Here is a 20,525-nt window from a genome sequence, read left to right as displayed (position 1 = left end):
GTGTTTATCCAGCTCTTTGTGTGGACATATGTTTTCATTGTTCATGGATATAAGTCTAGGAATTGGATTGCTGAATAATATGGTAAGTGTGCATTTAACTTTAGGATAACCTGCATAAATGTTTTCCAGAATAAGAGTTTCAGTTTATCTAAATTATTTGATACAGTGTCTGTTCAACTCTTTTTACTTCTCTAAAAATTGAGATATTTGTTTTACTACTGATTGCCAAAACTCCTTGTCTATTTCTTGCTATAAGCCCTTTGTTAAACTATTGATATATGTTTGGTAAATATTTTCTCTTATGTGTAGCTTGAATTTCTAATATTTTAACAGTATTTTTTGGAGAGCAGAAAATTGTACTTTTGAAAATGTACTGCTGCTGCTGCTGCTGACTCGCTTCAGTCATGTCTGACTCTGTGCGACCCCATAGACGGCAGCCCATCAGGCTCTCCTGTCCCTGGGATTCTCCAGGCAAGAACACTGGAGTAGGTTGCCATTTCTTTCTCCAATGCATGAAATTGAAAAGTGAAAGTGAAGTTGCTGAGTCTTGTCCGACTCTTAGCGACACCATGGACTGCGGCCCACCAGGCTCCTCCGTCCATGGGATTTTCCAGGCAAGAGTGCTGGAGTGGGGTGCCATTGCCTTCTCCACAATTTACCATTATTTTTATTTTACGGTACATATTTTTGGGTCTTTTAAGAAATCTTCACCTAATCCATGATCAGAAAGATTTTCTCCTTTTTTTTTCACCCAAAAGTTACAAAATTTTATAGGTTATTGGTTTTACATTTATACCTATGACCTATTTTATGTTAGTTCCTCTATATGGTATGAAATAAGAGTTGAAGATTGTTTTGTATTTTGAATATGGTATTCAAATATTTTAATCATTTGTGAAAAATACTGTTGTCAAAGATATTGACATATTGAAGTGTCTTGGTATCTATGCTGGCAAACAATTGACCAAATTTATGTGAGTCTACTTCTGAATTGTGCTTTCTTTGCTGTTACTCCACGTGTCTGTCCTTAAAATAGTACCAGAAGGTCCTGAATACTATAATTTTCAGAGTGAATTTTTAAACCAGGCAATATAAATTCTCTAACTTTGCTCTTCTGGTTCTTTATTTTGATATTAAAGTCCTTTACATTTATATATAAATGTAATAAATAGCTCATCAATTTATGCAAACATCTCCTAGGATTTGATTAGGATATGTTGAGTCTATTGGTCAATTATGTTTAATAATACTGAGCCTTGTGATTCCTCAGCATAGAATATATCTTCATTGGTTTAGATCACCCAAGACTTTTCTTAGCAATGTTTTTTTTTTCAGTGTATTGTTCTTGTACATATTATATTTTATTATATTCATATGTGTCTCAATTTTATTGCTATAATATATTATTAATATATTACTCTTATAAATTCTACTTTCAGCTGTTCACTGTACCTGTGTATAATTTCAATTTATTTTGTATTCTTGCCTTTTATCTTGCAACTTTGCTAAAGTCACTTACTATTTCTGTAACTTTCTGCAGATAATAGGATTTCCATAAAGAATGCAAATTAAGAAAAATTTGTCACCTGTCTTCCAAACTCTGTGCCTTCCATTGCTGTTATTATTATTGTTAGCCTTATTATATCATTTTGTGACTCCAAGCAAGTGACTTTTAAACACATATTTATAGCCTATTAGATTTTTTACATATGTAATTATGTTTTAAATTTATAACACTACAAGTGTAGATATTATTGTTGGCATTGTAAAAATGAAGAAACTGAGGTTCAAAGACTTTGGTTGACTGACTTAGTACTAAACCACATTTTTCAAATTAAAGACTATATTACCATTAAAGCTCTATTCTAAAGACCCTACCACAACCCAAATTTAGTCATTTCTCATGGGCATTGTGGTATCCCTTTTCCCCTGTAAAAGTGTCCCTTTATCTCCAAAACATTTGCTCCCCCCAGAATTCTTCTTTCCCTAACTTGTTCCTTCTCATCTTCCTCTGCTTTCCCCAGACAGGAGTACAGAGCACCTGTTGTGACCACACAGTGAATCAAGAATTGGGAGTTAGTGAAAAAAGGCATGTTAGCTGACCTCAAGCTCACAACAGGTTGTTCAAAGACAGTGAATTATTGAAGTGACTTCAAGAGGCAGACATGAGATGTGATGGGTATAGAGAAGAGGGAATATATTTGACTGTATAATGTATTCAGAAAGAACCTACCACACAAAATAAAAAGTGCAAAAAGAAAATCTCATTTTGGTGTCTTCCAAAAAAGTGCAAGATATCAGGTAGAGAGTGATGAAAAAAATAATTTGGAATGTGTGTTAGTTACATTTAAGACAGCAAAATGCATGTGACTCTAGGCATTTCAAACAAGGAATTTAATACAGAAAATTACCTACTGAGGGATGGTAGAATTGTAAAGATAAATAGAAAACACTGAGGCAACCTTGGATTTAGAAATAGGAAGTACCTTCTACCTAACATTCTAGGGCTGGAGGGACTTAGGAAAAAAGATAGCATTGGCAGGATTAAAAAGCCAAGATTGCTCACAGGAGTTAAAATCATGATAGGGGATTATAAGTGGAGTTGGAACACTCCTGTAAACATACTTCTGGGGCTGCTGGTGGAAGGAAAGAAAAATTTACAAAGAAATACCCTCCCTTGGTCTGTCTCAAAGTGAATTGGGTGAGAAAACGTATGGTCCAATATAAACTTGGTTATCTCTTAAAGTCAGTTCTATTTTAGCTATTGGGAAATCTTGCCTTTGTTTATTTTTCCAGTACCAGTGTTTTCTGCTAATGCTTTGCTTTGTGGGCATCTGAGTTTCCTTACTTGTATGCCATATGTGGTTTATCTCTTCCTTAAACACACCTTCCTTAAATTCCAATTATTATACTTGACTTCCAGCTAGGAGGGTCCATCTCTTCTCACCTCTTTCCTAGTCAGTATATGCAGTAAACATTTACTGAGCTCTTAGTATGCCCAAAAAGGTGTACTGGGTAACTGGGGAGAAAAATAAATAAAACTCACTTATTCAATGTCTACTGACCACAATCTAGTGAATCATTACAGTGTGGCTTCATTGTCCTGTTTGAGGTATATTATAACAACATTTTACACCATTTATATCCTATGTAATTATAAAATCCAATATACTATCTAAGACAAGCAATTTTATGGTTATTTGCCACTTAAAAATATTCAGCATTTGTTTGTATCCCATTAATACAAATAATGAAAAAATGATTTGTTTTAATCTGTAATAAACTGATTTATTGTGCATAACTGTAATATACTAGCTGCTGCTGCTGCTGCTAAGTCACTTCAGTCGTGTCCGACTCTGTGCGACCCCATAGATGGCAGCCCACCAAGACCCCGCCATCCCTGGGATTCTCCAGGCAAGAACACTGGAGTGGGTTGACATTTCCTTCTCCAATGCGTGAAAGTGAAGGTGAAGTCGCTCAGTCGTGTCTGACTCTTAGCGACCCCGTGGACTGCAGCCTACCAGGCTCCTCCGTCCATGGGATTTTCCAGGCAAGAGTACTGGAGTGGGTTGCCATTGCCTTTAGAGTTACATTTAATTGTTAACTCTGCCTACTCAAACACATATTAGGCAACAATCCCCAAAATGAGTATTTAACTTTGCATCAGATATAAAGGAGACTCTGGGCATTATAATTAAAATTATTTTGAGGCAGACAGAGAGCTAATTCCCAACAGATTTAGCATGTTCTGTAATTGAGAAAATGTACTTTTTATTGATTTACGTGTACATTTTATAGGACACATGTTCTGTGTATAGTGAATAAATAACTTCTGTAGTATCAAAATTTAAAAAAAAAAAAGATAGAAACGCCCCCTCTTCACTTCCTCTGTTTTCAAACCTTCTGTTAGGGTCTTCTATTGAATGAATGTAGCAGAAAGCGGGAGGGCAAGCAATCCTAGAAAATGAAAGTTACAATAATAGAAGGATGAGGAAATAACATTAGAGAAAACAGGCAAATGATGGTATCAGCAAGCAAGGGCTGTGAAAAGAAGGCCCAGAGGAAAGTCTTAGATATGGAAAATGGTAACGATAACCTTGTATGTGAGACAGCAAAAGAGACACAGATGTATAGAACAGTCTTTTGGACTCTGAGGGAGAGGGCAAGGGTGGGATGATTTGGGAGAATGACATTGAAACATTTGTATTATCATATGTGAAATGAATCGCCAGTCCAGGTTCGATGCATGATACAGGGTGCTCGGGGCTGGTGTACTGGAATGACCCAGAGGGATGGGATGGGAGGGAGGTGGGAGGGGGATTCAGGTTGGGGAACACATGTACACCCATGGCTGATCCACGTCAATGGATGGCAAAACCACTACAATATTGTAAAGTAATTAGCCTCCAATTAAAATAAATAAATTTGTTTAAAAAAAAAAAAGAAGACTGTGGTCTTGCCTCACTTGTCTTCTCTGCTGCCTACTATTCTGTTTGCATTTCGCAGCTGCTAAGGCTACAAATGGCCAAAGACAAGCTATAATATGATTTTTAAAAAGTGGATTCAAAGATCCATGTTATTATATACCTAGATATTGATATATAATATATTCAAAATATAAATGATTTTTAGTAAATAAAATGAAGTTTCAATTACAATGTCAATGCTATGTAGAGACTGAGACTGAATAAAAGTACTTAAAAGATTATATGAAAGTATCAAGTCTTGAGAATAAATGAGGTCATATTGAATTTTTTTAAATTTTGAATTGCTGGGACAGTAAATCAGGACTACATAGCCTGGAATTATGGAGCTGAGGATTAGCCTCAGAATACACAAATAGATCAAAATGTAGGAAAGAATAAGGTAGCAGACCACCTTGTATGTAAGAACATGATAAATGGCCATGATGGCATTTTAACTCAGCGGTAAAAGGATGGATTGTTTAGTAAATGGTACAGACACAGCTGGCTATCCATCTGGAAGAATATAAAACTGGACTCCTTTTTTACATCATATTAAAAATAAATTCCAAAAGGAATAAAAACTTAAATGTGAAAAATGCAAGAAAATCTGGGAAAGTCTATGGACACCCTCAGGGCAAAGTGGGTATGAACCTACTTGATTTATAAAAAAGTTAAAATCATCTATAATGAGATAAATCAAAACACAAAAGAAAACAGAAATTCTTGGACAGGTATTTGCAATGAGGAAAAAATATGGATGACCATTATGAATAAAATACAAAGATCTTTTTCAAATTTATTAGAAGAAAGCAAATAATGTCAGTGGGGAAAAAATGGTCAAAGGATTAGAAGAGGCAATTCACACAGAAATAAATCCCAATGGCCTGAATATATGCGAAAAGATGCTCAACACAGTAACTATGAGTGAAATGCAAATTAAAGTGACAATGAATATTTCTTTACATTTATCAATCTAGCATTTTTTTCTTTTTACAAAGAATGATTATACCTTCTGAAGGTAGACATGTGAAAAATAGGGAACCCTCACATCGCTAGAGTGATACTAACCTCTTTTAAGAAATGGTTCATAATACTAAAAATTGAAAGCACATATTCAAAGGAAGCCCCTGGTTGTCTAGTGGTTAGAACTCAGAACTTTCATTGCCATGGCCCAGGTGCAGTCTCTGGTTGGGGAAGTAAGATCCCCCAAGCCATGTGGACTGGGCAAAAAAATAAAAACAAAATTAAAAATGTGTATTCCTTCTGACCCAGAAAATATGGCTCTGGGAATCTTTCCTATGAAAATCAAAGCTAGAGTTCATAAAAGGACTACCTATAAGTAGAGAATGTTTGAATAAAATACTATCCATCTATAGCAAGGAGTATTAAGGAACCATCTTGGAATAATACCCATTGACTTGGAAGGGTTTTTATAAGATTAAGAATAATAGTATACATAAGATGTCACTTGTAGAAGAAATGATATTGAGCAGCAAAAAATCATGTATACAGCTATAGAAGCTTATACAAGTACATAGAAAACATGAAAGAACTATAAATTTGATTATATACAAGCTATGAATTTGGTTTTCTGGTAAAGATGGGCTTTTGGTAGAGACAGCAAGACAGTAAGCATGAAGTATGAGGAAGACAAATCTATGCAAATCCCCATCTCTATGTATGATTATGCTAATATAGTTACATGAAATTATCTGTGTATATGTACATGTGAATGCACATACATGTATGTGTACATACATATATGATTGTTCATAAAAACAAAAAATGATGAATAACCAGTTCAGTTCAAGGGCTTTCTTTTCTGCTGAGTATCTGAAGGTCTGAACATAACCCTTGCCTTGTGGCTGGTGCCAACAGTGGCTTTTTTGCTGTGCATGTGGCAAGAGTTTTGCTGGAGAGCCTATTTCTGCAGTTCTCATGGCTTTTTCTAAACAAGCTATGGGATTAATTAGGATATATGACACTATTTATCTTTATCATTTATTTTAGCATGTGGTTTTCTTACGTGATTACTCTAAGGCTTAGTCAATTACTTTTCTCTTTCCCGTGGGTTTCCCTGGTGGTAGAATTTTTATTTGTGTCCATTTCAGAAGCATCAAGAAAGTAGAAATCGTTTCGCCTGCCTCAGCCTTAGTTTTTTCACATGTGAAATGAGGATAATGATAGCTTCTCTGTCCCTGTCTCAAAGAGTTTTGGTGAAAATTAAGAAGACAATTAACTATGCATTAGCTCCTAGTAAAGATGTACCGTGTAACTACAGCTTCTTAGTGTTCAGTTTTTTACCTCTGCTATTTCATATGATTTTCACTTTTGTATGAACTGCTTGGAAGGAAACATAGAGCACCAGGTCTGCTATAATTAAGCAGAAGGTGAAACACTGGAAAATTAGGCAAAATCAAAGTAAAATCACTTATTTACAGATGATCAGCCATTTTGCAACAAGGTATCTAGGACTTGGAAAAAGTGACCCAAACCCCAAGTCTGATTTTAGTAGCCTTCCAAAAACAAAAACAAAATCCCTTCTCAAAACCAACTCTTCCCCATCCTTACAGCTTTGAGTTGTAATTCCAGGACCTTAGTTTCTGTCTCATGAACTGCTGACCTAAGTCTCTACCCTCTACCTCTCTTGGATACAGCCTGATCTCTGAGCTGTCATTAAAGCAAGGTTTATTATTTATTTTTTATTTATTTTATTGAAGTATAACTTATTTACAATATTGTATTTGTTTATGGTGTACAGCAAAGTGATTTTATACATACTTTCACATACATGTATATATTATTTTTCATATTCCTTTACATTATGATTTATTATAGGATATTGAGTATAGCTTTCTGTGTTATACAGTAGGACCTTGTGATTAGAAAGATCACTCAGAATTTTTAAAAGGTTTGCTTTGTTGCTTTTCCATTCTATATATAATAGTTGTTTACACATGCTCTTTCTAAAACACACATCTAGTCCCTTATAGTCTAGGCTGAACATTGTTAATTGGCACTTCTTTACTTTGCAGACACAATCCATTTGCTTTCCACACAGTATCAGGTTGCCCTGCGGGCCTGGACTCTTCCCCGTATCTCCAACCACATTTTCATGTCATATTGACCACTCCCTTTGTTTAAGGCCAACTCCAGAAAGGCTGTGGAAATGTAGCCTGTTACCAGCAGCACCCAGCTAGTACCAGCCTGGTCCTGTAGGAGGTACCCTTCCCCCAACATTACTTAATCACTCATCAGTGATAATGGCTCAGGGCCCTGGTCAGCCTCAGGAGCTAGGATTTGGACTTTAGGGCTGTGGGCTGTACTGCCACAAGCCCATTGAACAAAGCAGGAAGGTGTACCCACATGGGTGGAAGTTATAAACCGTGGCTAAACTAGGAGCCTAAAGCACTGGTGTGCTGGCAAAGGTAAACAATGGCTATCAGAGAGCGGGAACTCTGATGTTGTAGCATCAGAAGATTTCTGTGGTATAAATATTCCTATTATGCAAATTTCAAGATTTAATTTTTTTTTTCATGGCTCTCAGAATTCCTGATAATTTAAAACTCAGGTCTTTCAAGTAGGAACCGGCAACAAAATAACCATACTGCAAAACAAGCCGCTCCTGGAACACATACAACAGTCTTCTGATAATCTTAGCTGGGAACTGTGTGATTAAATGGAGAAGGCAATGGCACCCCACTCCAGTGCTCTTGCCTGGAAAGTCCCATGGATAGAGGAGTCTGGTGGGCTGCAGCCCATGGGGTCGCTAGGAGTCAGACACGACTGAGCGACTTTACTTTCATTTCTCACTTTCATGCAGTGGAGAAGGCAATGGCAACCCACTCCAATGTTCTTGCCTGGAGAATCCCAGGGACGGAGGAGCCTGGTGGGCTACCGTCTATGGGGTCGAACAGAGTCGGACATGACTGAAGCGACTTAGCGGCAGCGGTGCGATTAAATAAGCAAAGAAATAAGCACAGACCAACCAAGACTAGAGCCCAAACCAACCCAATATGTGAGAAGCATGGGAGGAGTGTACCTGGGAGGAGGGGAGAAAGGTAATCTTTTATAAGACCAAGTCCAGGCATATGAAGCAATTCCCTGCAGATGCCTTACATGTAGCCGGGAGGTGCCATGAGCTCTCCCGCCGGCACTTTCAGGCCACAGGCTACACAGAGAGGTGGTTCCTCTCTGACGGGTTTCTAATATGGGTGTATTGAATATTTCATCTCTGCAAATTCCCATGAAAACACTGGAATGTAGGAATTACTCTTCCCACTTCATAGGTAATGGAACCGAGGCTCAGGGAATTTGAGTAACTTTCTGTAGCCCCCATAGTTACCAACTCCTGATGTTAGGGTGTCTGGATCCCTGTGCATCTTTCATGGGACTGTTTTGATCTACATGTTATATGCAATTTGATTAACACTCAGATCTTGAAATCAGAGACTGTTGTTGATTGTATGCTAACCTATATTCAACCTAAAGTTTCCAAATGGATTGTTTGATAATAGTTTCCATAGCATAATAAAAAATACCATCTGACAACAAAAATCAACCCCCACTTTCCTCCTGAGTAGTCAACTGAGTGAGGCAAGGTGACCATCACTCTTCCTTTTTTAAATCTTTTTATTGAAATATGGTTTATTGAAAATGTGTTCTTTTCAGGAGTAAAGCAAAGTGATATATATATGCATATTCTTTTTAGAGTCTTTTCCATTATAGATTATTACACAATACTGAATACAGTTCCTTGTGTTATATGGTAGGTCCTCGTTGTTTATCTATTTTATATATAGTAGTGTGTACATGTTAATCCCAAACTTCTAATTTATACCTCTATATCCCCTACCTTTCCACTTTGGTAACCATAAGTTTATTTTCTATATCTGAGAGTCTATTACTGTTTTATAAATAGTAAGTAAACTTGTGTCATTTTTTTTATCCCACATGTAAGTGATACCATATGATATTTGTCTTGCTCTGTCTGACTTCACTTAGTATGATGATCTCTAAGCTCATTCATGTTGCTGCAAAAAACATTATTTAATTATTTTTTATGCCTGAGTAATATTCCATTGTATATATGTATCACATCCTCTTTCCGGGGTTTCCCAGATGGCACAGTGGTAAAGAATCCACTTGCTGATGCAAGTAGAGATGCAGGAGATGGAGGTTTGCTCCTGAATCTCCCACAGGAGATGAGGGAAGATTCCCTGGAAAAGAAAATGGCAACCCACTCAGTATTCTTGCCTGGAAAATCCCACGGACAGAAGAGCATGGTGGACTACAGTTCATGGGGTCGCAAAGAGCTGGACATGACAACATGCACACATACACACCACATTTCCATTATCCACTCATCCATCGATGAAGGTTGCTTCCGTGTCTTGGCTAATCACTGTCCCTTTTAATGCTGAAAGTATAAATTCCTATGTCTGTGGGTTATTAAGCCCCTTCCATGTACAAGTTATTTTACATATGTCATCTCATTTCATCTGCAGGAGAATATAAAAGAAACCTATTCTCATGCTCACCATATGGCTGAGAAAGAGAAGCTCAAACATGTGAAATGACTTGCCCAAATCTATACAAGTCATGGGTGACAGAGTCCGTATTCATACCTGGATCTGCCCAATGTCCAACTCTATGCTCACCCTTTTTGATGACATAGCTTCTCTGTCACCGCCACCCAGGAGACAAACAGCACTGTGAGCAAAGCCATTTCTTCCACATGAACTTGCTGCTTTCAACACATTTAAATCCAAAGCCGCAAATCTAAATGTGTGCTATTCAGCACACAGTCACCTCTGTTCAATAAAGGCTGATTAGAAACTTGAGGGAGTTATGATATGTCAAGACCCACCGGACCCCTTGCTGCAGCTTTAATCATAATTGGAGCTTGTCTAAGATCCCTCTGTTCATCTGTACTAACGTATAGGATTTTAATCACAAATTTGCAGCTCTATGTCATTATGAAGGAGAAAAAGTCCCTTGCAATGTTGCTAATTGACCTTAATCCAATGTGATGTGTAATACACTCAGCGGGATCCTCAGGCACTCTAGAAACAGGACAGTAAAACACCTCTTAAATCCAAATTATATTTGAAATAGCGGATCAGATTATTTCTAGCATCCTCAAACAAACCGTGGCCTGCTGAAATTTATCTTATGCTTTCCAAACAAGGCAGACTCCAGCCTGACATGCCGGTTGTGTTATGAGTTCATCTACCTTGAAAGTCACACAAGCATCTTCTTAATGGGCTGCATGGCTGATGCCTTTGAGAAGATGAGTGGTCTGGCATAAGGGCGCTGATTCCACATCTGTGCTGGCTCTGAGGTCAGGCTGAGCTGGGAGGATCAGATGATACATCTCAGAGTCAGACACACCAGTGCTCATTATCAAACTGTGACCTTGGGTAAGCAACTCAGTGCTGCTGAGGCATGGACCCTTCACTTATACAGAGCTAATAATTATATGAGCCTTGCAGACATGTGATATTTAGTGACAATGTGTGGAAATAGCCTTGTAAAAGTGAACTGAGCATTTTAGTAAAGCCTGCTCACAGCCATGTGAAATGACAACATGGCCATGTGGAGTGAACTCTATTCCTTTTCTGGTTTTAATTAACATTTTATTTTTAGATAGTATAGATAAACAGATGTGAGAAATGATACAGAGATATCGCATTTTTTTCTTATCCAGATTTCCTCCAATAGTAATGTCTTGCAAAACCATATTCCAATACCACAACCACATTCCCTGCATTGTGACAGTCACGGTGAAGAATAATTAGGTTACCACAAGGTCTCTGTACTATTCTCATTATTTTTTCAAACTTTTTTCACTTCAGTTAAGTTCAGTTCAGTTCAGTCGTTCAGTCATGCCCGATTCTTTGCGACCCCATGAATTGCAGGACACCTGGCCTCCCTGTCCATCACCAACTCCCAAAGTTCACTCAAATTCACGTCCATCGAGTCGGTGATGCCATCCAGCCATCTCATTCTCTGTCATCACCTTTCCCTCCTGCCCCCTGTGCTGGATCTCTGTTGCTTTGTACAGGCTTTCCCTAGTTGCAGAGAGTGGAAGTCTCTCTTCATTGCAGTGCTTGGGCTTCTCTTTGGCGTGGTTTCTCTCATTGCCAAACACAGGCACTAAGCACATGGGCTTCAGTAGTTTTGGTATGCTTGCTAGTAGTTGCAGCTTGCAGGCTGGAACCAAGGATTGAACTCGTGTTCCCTACGTTGGCAGGCAGATTCCTATCCACTGAGTCACCAGGGAAGTCCTGTACTATTCTTCTTTAGACACCGCTGCCTACATCCTGAACTTTTTATGGTGTCCTTAACCTCTGGGAACCACTAATCTGTTCTCCATTTCTATAATTTCATCATCCACATATTTTATACAAATGGAACCACACAGTATGGAAGCTTTCAGGGTTGGGTTTTCTCACGCATCATAATTCCCCAGAGATTCATCCAGGGTACTACATGCATCATAGTTCATTCTAACTCATTGCTGAGTGGTATTCCATGGCAAGGATGGACTACAATTTGTTTAACCATTTTCTTGTTAAAGGACAGCTGGTGGGAACTGTCTTCCAGTCCAGTGGTTAGGATTCCATGCTTCCACTGCAGCAGAATAGATTTGATCCCTGGTCAGGGGATTAAGACCCCACATGACACACAAAGTGGCCAAATGATAATAATAGTGATAATGATAAGATAAAGGCCAGCTGGGTTGTTTCCAGGTTTTTATTATTTTAAAGCTACTATTTATTTTGAAGCTACTATTAAGTAAAGTAATGCTCAAAATTCTCCAAGCCAGGCTTCAGCAACACGTGAACTGTGAACTGCCTGACGTCCAAGCTGGTTTTAGAAAAGGGAGAGGAACCAGAGTTCAAATTACCAACATCTGCTGGATCATTGAAAAAGCAAGAGAGTTCCAGAAAAACACGTATTTCTGCTTTATTGACTATACCAAAGCCTTTGACTGTGTGGATCACAGTAAACTGTGGAAAATTCTGATGGAGATGGGAATATCAGACCACCTGACCTGCCTCTTGAGAAACCTGTATGCAGGTCAGGAAGCAACAGTTAGAACTGGACATGGAACAACAGACTGGTTCCAAATAGGAAAAGGAGTACGTCAAGGCTGTATATTGTCACTCTGCTTATTTAACTTATATGCAGAGTACATCATGAGAAACACTGGGCTGGAAGAAACACAAGCTGGAATCAAGATTGCCAGGAGAAATATCAATAACCTCAGATATGCAGATGACACCACCCTTATGGCAGAAAGTGAAGAGGAACTCAAAAGCCTCTTGATGAAAGTGAAAGAGTAGAGTGAAGAAGTTGGCTTAAAGCTCAACATTCAGAAAACTAAGATCATGGCATCTGATCCCATCACTTCATGGCAAATAGATGGGGAAACAGTGGAAACAGTGGCTGACTTAATTTTGGGGGGCTCCAAAATCACTGCAGACTATGATTGCAGCCATGAAATTAAAAAACTCTTACTTCTTGGAAGGAAAGTTATGACCAATCTAGACAGCATATTAAAAAGCAGAGACATTACTTTGTCAACAAAGGTCCGTCTAGTCAAGGTTATGGTTTTTCCAGTAGTCATGTATGGATGTGAGAGTTGGACTATAAAGAAAGCTGAGTGCCGAAGAATTGATGCTTTTGAACTGTAGTGGTGGAGAAGACTCTTGAGAGTCCCTTGGAGTGCAAGAAGATCCAACCAGTCCATCCTGAAGGAGATCAGTCTTGGGAGTTCATTGGAAGGACTGATGTTGAAGCTGAAACTCCAATACTTTGGCCACCCGGTGTGAAGAGCTGACTCATTTGAAAAGACCCTGATACTGGGAAAGATTGAGGGCAGGAGGATAAGGGGACGACAGAGGATGAGATGGCTGGACGGCATCACTGACTCAATGGACATGGGTTTGGGTAGACTCCGGTAGTTGGTGATGGATAGGGAGTCCTGGTGTGCTTCGGTTCATGAGGTCACAAAGAGTCAGACATTAATGAGCAACTGAACTGAACTGAACTATGAACCTTTGTGTATATTTATGTATGGAAATAGTTGAATTTCTCCTGGGTAAGTCCTCTAGAGTGCAGTTGTTGGGCCATATGGCAGTTGGGGGTTCAGTTGTATAAGAAACTATCAACTTTTCCAGAGAGGCTATGCCATTTTCATTTCCATCTATATGAGTAATCTAGTTTCTCTGCATCCTCTAGGGCATTTGATGCTGTCACTATTCTTTACTGTATCCATTCTGATAAGGGCATAATGACATCTCATTTTGGCTTTTTTTTTTTTTCCTAATGACTAAAATGGCTGAAAACTTTTTCATTTACTTATTTGCCATGTTTATTATCTCTTTGGTGAAATGTCTGCTTATGTCTTTCATCTATTTTCTAAGTGTATTTTTACTGTTTAGTTTGAGATTTATATTCTAAAATTTGTCTCAGCCCTTAGTTGTGTGACTGATAAAAATATCTCTCTAGTCTATAACTTTTCCTTCCATTCTCGTATCAGAGTTTTCACAGAGCAAAACTTTTAGCTTCATGTTTACTAGTTTATTAATTTTATTTTTATGTATTATTGTGTTGTTGGTGTCAAGTCTAAGAACCCTTTGCTTTAGCCTAGATACTGAATGTTTTGTGTAAAAGTTACATCCTATTTCATATTATGTTTAAGTCTATATGTTTAATTTTTGAATAAAGTATGACATTTAATTAAAGGTTTACTTTTAAGTTAAGGTTACATTTAAGTTCAAGTGTACCTACAGATCGGAGAAGGCAATGGCACCCCACTCCAGTACTCTTGCCTGGAAAATCCCATGGATGGAGGAGCCTGGTAGGCTGCAGTCCATGGGGTCGCTAAGAGTCGGACATGACTGAAGCGACTTCACTTTCACTTTTCACTTTCATGCATTGGAGAAGGAAATGGCAGCCCACTCCAGTGTTTTTGCCTGGAGAATCCCAGGGACGGCGGAGCCTGGTGGGCTGCCGTCTATGGGGTCGCACAGAGTCAGACATAACTGAAGCGACTTAGCAGCAGCAGCAGCAGCAATACCTACAGATATCCAGTTGTTTCAGTAACTACTGAGTTACTGTGGCACCTTTTCCAAAAATTAGTTAGCTATATTTATGTGGGCCTATTTCTGCTTCTTTACTCTTTTCCATTGATCTATGTCTCTCTCTCCATCAATACCCCACTATTGATCATTGTAACTAAGGGGGGGGCCTTATTATAGGATGGAGTGTTTTCTCCCACTTTATTATTGTTCTACAAACTTTTTTTAGTTGTCTAGTGTTCTTGTGTTTCCATATATATTTTAGGATACACTTCTCTGTGTCTACTAAACCCTTCCTTGAATTTTGATAGGAATTGGAACATACATACATATTAATTTAGAAAGATTTGGCATCTTTACTATGTTGTCTCCCAACCAATAAACATGTATGCCTCTCCATTTAGTTAAGTCTTCCTTGATTTTTTAAAATCATTTTGTTTTCAGTATATTGATTATGCTTATGTTTTGTTAAGTGTATACCCAAGTGGTTCATCTTCACTGGAGCAATTGAAATGCTACAGTATATTTTTAATTTCAGCTTCCCAATGTTCAGTGTTAATCTCATTTAGGAGTAAAAATTTTTAATTTCCCTTGTACTGTATCCTGTGACTTGATGAATTTACTTACTAGTTCTAGGAGCTTTTCATAGATTCTTTAGGATTTTCTACATAGAAAATCATATCAGCTACAAATGGGGTGATACTGCAAATAAGGTGATTACTGAGAAAAATATATTTTCTGTCTCTTTCTCACAAACAGGTCTATTTTTCATATTCTAGATTTTACTCTGTGCTATTTTCTCTAGGCTAACACATGAGCAGCAGGTAGGAACTAGCAGAAGCTTTCAAAACTCAATCTCATTAATTCCTGTACATGGAGGGGAGTAGCTCATATTTATTTTCCCACTAATATGCATTACACCACATAGAACATTTCTATCTCACGTAGGCAGAGTTATCTACAGTCAATTTGACAGCTGTTAGATGTTGTGGCCAGCCGTGAATTTGCAAATTCCCAAGCTCTTACGTTCTCCACCACAGGACACAGGAAAGTGGGGGCCTTTCTTGCATGACTGGAGACAAAGGATCTTTCTGATTATCTATGGTAGTCAAAGAGCATTTCTTAATGTATAAGAATCTCCAAGAAGGTTTTATCATCTTCCAATTTACTTGCATACGTAGTAGTGTTTGAGGAGAGGATAAATCAACATATCAACAACAAAAACAAAGCCTGCATTGAATCAAATAAGCTTAATCTATCCCACTTTTTAGGGACCTTTTAAGTAGATATTAAACTGGACTGAGATACTGTAATGCTTATAAAAGAAGACTTGGCAAAGGTAAGTTTATTTATTGATCTTTTAAAATCTAATCAACCCACCAAAACCTTGAAATCCAGAGGCAGATTCTTTTATAATCAATGGGATGTTTTCAAAAAGCAATTTCTGAAACCCCATTTGGCGCTTTTTTCTTCCCTGCTTCTATGAGACTCTGATTTGTTAGATATTGAATGCTGTCATGAGATTTTATTTAAAACTAATTCCCAGGCAACTCTGCTTCACAGGCACACCTTGGAGTGACTGACCAAGCAACTTTAAGTTTCTGAGAATCTTACAAAACAATTCAAGTATGCTTGGGGGTGGATATCACCCTCAGGAATTTGAAGATTTGGGGATAAGTAGATGGAGGACACTGGTCTTGTTGGACCTTCTCAGACAGAATATGGAAGGGACTAAGAACATCTTCTCCTGCCATGTAGAACTGAGGCAGGAGGTATGTGGTCCCCATACCCAGGGCGAGCAATTAGTTTGTTCTCTGGACAGAAACTCCAAAATATCAAAAGCAGGACTAGAGAGAGAGGGCTGGGCCCTGCCCAGATAAGACACCACATATTTCTCATTCTGAGAGTCAAGGAGATATTGTTGACTAGAAAACTCCTTGGTGATCAAAAGGGGAGTGATGCCAAGCTAGTGATGTTCATCACTAAAGAGTCACAGGCCTCTTCACTGGAATCCACTTTGACTGAGCGATGAGTGCACACACATGGGAGGATCATGAGATATACCAAATACAGAGTCAGAACCAGGCAAATCAAAATGATTAGCCAGAGAAAACCCTGAAGAAATATCCCATAAAAATGAATCAAACTACTACTGTCTCCCTGAGTCAACCCATGTCTATCCACACGTACTGTACTCTTTTTCCTCTTAATAAAGACTTTATTTTTTTCACTACTTTCTATTTTTATGGAAATTCTTTCCTGCAAAGCCAAATGACCAGGGCCTTGTCACTGACGGCTGGTCCATGGCTAAAATTCAGTGCTCTCATTGCAGCTACCTGACCTCAGACTCTGACTGGGACCCGAAGCCCTGTTTCAAGCCACTCCAGGCTGAGACCACCCACCCAAGATCAGAATGTAATGCTCAACATCTCCTGGTCTGTCCATCACTAAAGGAAGAGCCTGTCTGTGTAGTAATTTTGGCTTTTCCATTTCCAAAATAACCTCTAAAGATGAAGCTGTAAAATGAGGGGTTTGAGGTTTGCCCCTCTGCTGAAATTAATTTTCTTGGGCAAATATTCCCTATAATAAATCACAAATAATTTATTAAGCTCAGAGGAAAATAACTTAAGAAGATGAAGACAAAAGTTGAATTTATTATTTTGTCTATCAAAAACCTCATCTTTTTGTGAACACCATATCTTCTATGTAAGGAAAAGACATATCACATATGCATGAAAATCAATACATCTATATTGTATCCAAACCCTACTGATGGAACTAACAAATGCATTATCAGTCTAGCCCATTCCTTTGAAAATAAATTGATTTTTCAGCACTTTTCTCCAAACTCAGTTGCTTTGAAAATAAAATCGTTTTCTTTCTTTCTGACACCAGTACATTTTAAATGTGAGCATTTTCTCATCTCATGATTGTTTTCTGTGATTTTTTCCCACTGATTGGACATATCTAATTATCAAAATAGCTATTTAAATAGAATGCATTTTCAGTAATGTCTTTAAAATGCCGCTTATGGAGATAAAGCTTTCCATGACCTTTAAACCACAGCCACCTTTCTTTGCTCAGCACTGAATGAAATATGGCATCACAGATAATCTTGACACCACTACTTACATATTGGTATCAGAATCTACATGTTTTTATTTTTTAATTGCCTAACGCGGCAGCTTCATGGCCGTAAAAGGTGATTGAAAGTCTTTGTACAATATGTGAAACTGGCTGTTTCCCACTTATAATAGGATATGAACAGAGTTTTATCACCAATGCTTATTTTCTGTTGACATTTTTATGAAAATAAATGTAGATTGGGTTGCCCCACTCTGTTCAGGCTTGAAGACCATACTATAGTATGTGAATCAATATTCTCTCCACTTTGAAGATCAACCTAAATGCAAGTACAATAGCTTTTCTAGGGTCATCTAGTATAACTTTGCTGTGAAGGTCTGAATCAGTTGGCTACTAAGGTACATTATATTAATTATTTTTATTTGTGTATGTGTGTTTGCCTGGTGTTTTCTTGAGCACTTAAACTGCAATTATTCTTCTCATTTTTCATGTGTAATTGATTTAGCTATGCTCTTATAAGGATTGTCTTTAACATATTATCCACATAAATGTCAGAGTATGGAAATACATTACATATATGTATATGTATAACTGGAGAAAGAAATGCAAACCACTACAGTATTCTTGCCTGGAGAATCATATGGACAGAGGATCCTGGTGGCTACAGTCACTGGGGTTGCAAGAGTTGGAAACAGCTTAGCAACTAAACCATGACCACCGTATATATATATATATATATATATATATATATATATATATATATATAACAATTGAGATATTATTGCACTGTTCTCAGTTTGAATCAGAAGAACTAGATTGAATTCCAATGTTTGTGTTCAGTCCGGTTAGCTCAGTTGGTCACTTGTGTCTAACGCTTTGTGAACCCATGGACTGCAGCACACCAGGCTTCCCTGTCCATCACCAACCCCCAAAGGTTACTCAAACTCATGTCCATTAAGTTGGTGATGCCAACCAACCATCTCACCCTCTGTTGTCCCCTTCTCTTCCCACCTTCAATCTTTCCCAGCATCAAGGTCTTTTCCAATGAGTCACTTCTTCACATGACCTGGCCAAAGTATTGGAGCTTCAGCTTCAGCATCAGTCCTTCCAATGAATATTCAGGACTGATTTCCTTTAGGATGGACTGGTTGGAGCTTCTTACAGTCCAAAGGACTCTTAAGAGTCTTCTCCGACACTACAGTTGAAAAGCATCAATTCTTGGGTGTGCAGCTTTCTTTACAGTCCAACTATCACATCCATACATGACTACTGGAAAAACTATAGCTTTGACTAGAGGGACTTTTGTTGGCAATGTCTCTCTGCTTTTTAAAATGTTACCTAGGTTGGTCATAGCTTGTCTTCCAAGAAGCAAGTGTCTTTTAATTTCATGGCTGCAGTCACCATCTGCAGTGACTTTGGAGCCCCCAAAATAAAAAGACTGTCCCTATTCCCATTGTTTCCCCATCTATTTGACATGAAGTGATGGGAACAGATGCCATGATCTTAGTTTTCTGGATGTTGAGTTTTAAGCCAACTTCTTCCCTCTCCTCTTTCACTTTCATCAGGAGGCTCTTTAGTTCTTCTTTGCTTTCTGCCATATGGGAGGTGTCATCTCCATATCTGAGGTTATTGATGTTTCTCCCAGCATTCTTAACTCCAGCTTGTGCTTCATCTAGCCCAGCATTTCTCATGATGTACTCTGCATATAAGTTTAATAAGCAGAGTGACAATATTCAGCCTTGAGATACTCTTTTTCAAATTTGGAACCAGTCAGTTGTTCCATGTTCAGTTCTAACTGTTGCTTCTTGGCCTGCATATAGATTTCTCGGGAGGCAGGTAAGGTGGTCTGGTATTCCCATCTATTTATGAATTTTACACAGTTTGTTCTGATCCTCACAGACAAAGGCTTTGGCATAGTCAATAAAGTAGATGTTTTTCTGGTATTCTCTCACGTTTTCGATGATCCAGCAGATGTTAGCAATTTGATCTCTGGTTCCTCTGCCTTTTCTAAATCCAGCTTGAACATCTGGAAGTTCACGGTTCACATACTGTTGAAACCTGGCTTGGAGAATTTTGAGCATTACTTTGCTAACATGTAAGATGAGGCCAATTGTGCAGTAGTTTGAGCCTTCGTTTATACTGCCTTTCTTCAGGATTGGAATGAAAACTGACATTTTTCAGTCCTGTGGCCACTGCTGAGTTTTCCAAATTTGCTGGTATATTCAGTGCAGGATTTTCACAGCATTGCCTTTAGGATTTGAAACAGCTCAACTGGAATTCCATCACCTCTACTAGCTTTGTTCGTAGTGATGCTTCCTAAGGCCGACTTGACTTCGCATTCCAGGATGTCTGGCTCTAGGTGAGTGATCACACCATCATGGTTATCTGGGTCATGAAGATCTTGTTTGCACACTCCTGTGTATTGTTACCACCTCTTCTTAATATCTTCTGTTTCTGTTAGGTCCATACTATTTCTGTCCTTTATTGTGCCCATCTCTGCATGAAATGTTCCCTTGGTATCTCTAATTTTCTTAAGAGATCTCTAGTCTTTTCCATTCTGTTGTTTCCCTCTACTTCTTTGCATTGATCATTGAGGGAGGCTTTTTTATTTCTCCTTGCTATTCTTTGGAACTCTGCATTCAAATGGGTTTATCTTTCCTTCTATTGTTTACCTTTAGCTTCTCTTCTTTTCTCAGCTATTTGTAAGGCCTCCTCAGACAACTACTTTGCTTTTTTGAATTTCCTTTTCTTGGGGATGGACTTGATCACTGCCTCCTGAACAATGTTGCAAACCTCTATCCATAGTTCTTCAGGTGCTCTATCAGACCTAATTCCTTGAATCTATTTGTCACTTCCACTGTATAATCATAAGGGATTTGATTTA

Source organism: Bos mutus, chromosome 2 (assembly GCF_027580195.1).
Source record: "Bos mutus isolate GX-2022 chromosome 2, NWIPB_WYAK_1.1, whole genome shotgun sequence".
Classification (NCBI taxonomy): Eukaryota; Metazoa; Chordata; class Mammalia; order Artiodactyla; family Bovidae; genus Bos; species Bos mutus.
Note: the sequence above shows the minus strand (reverse complement) of the source record.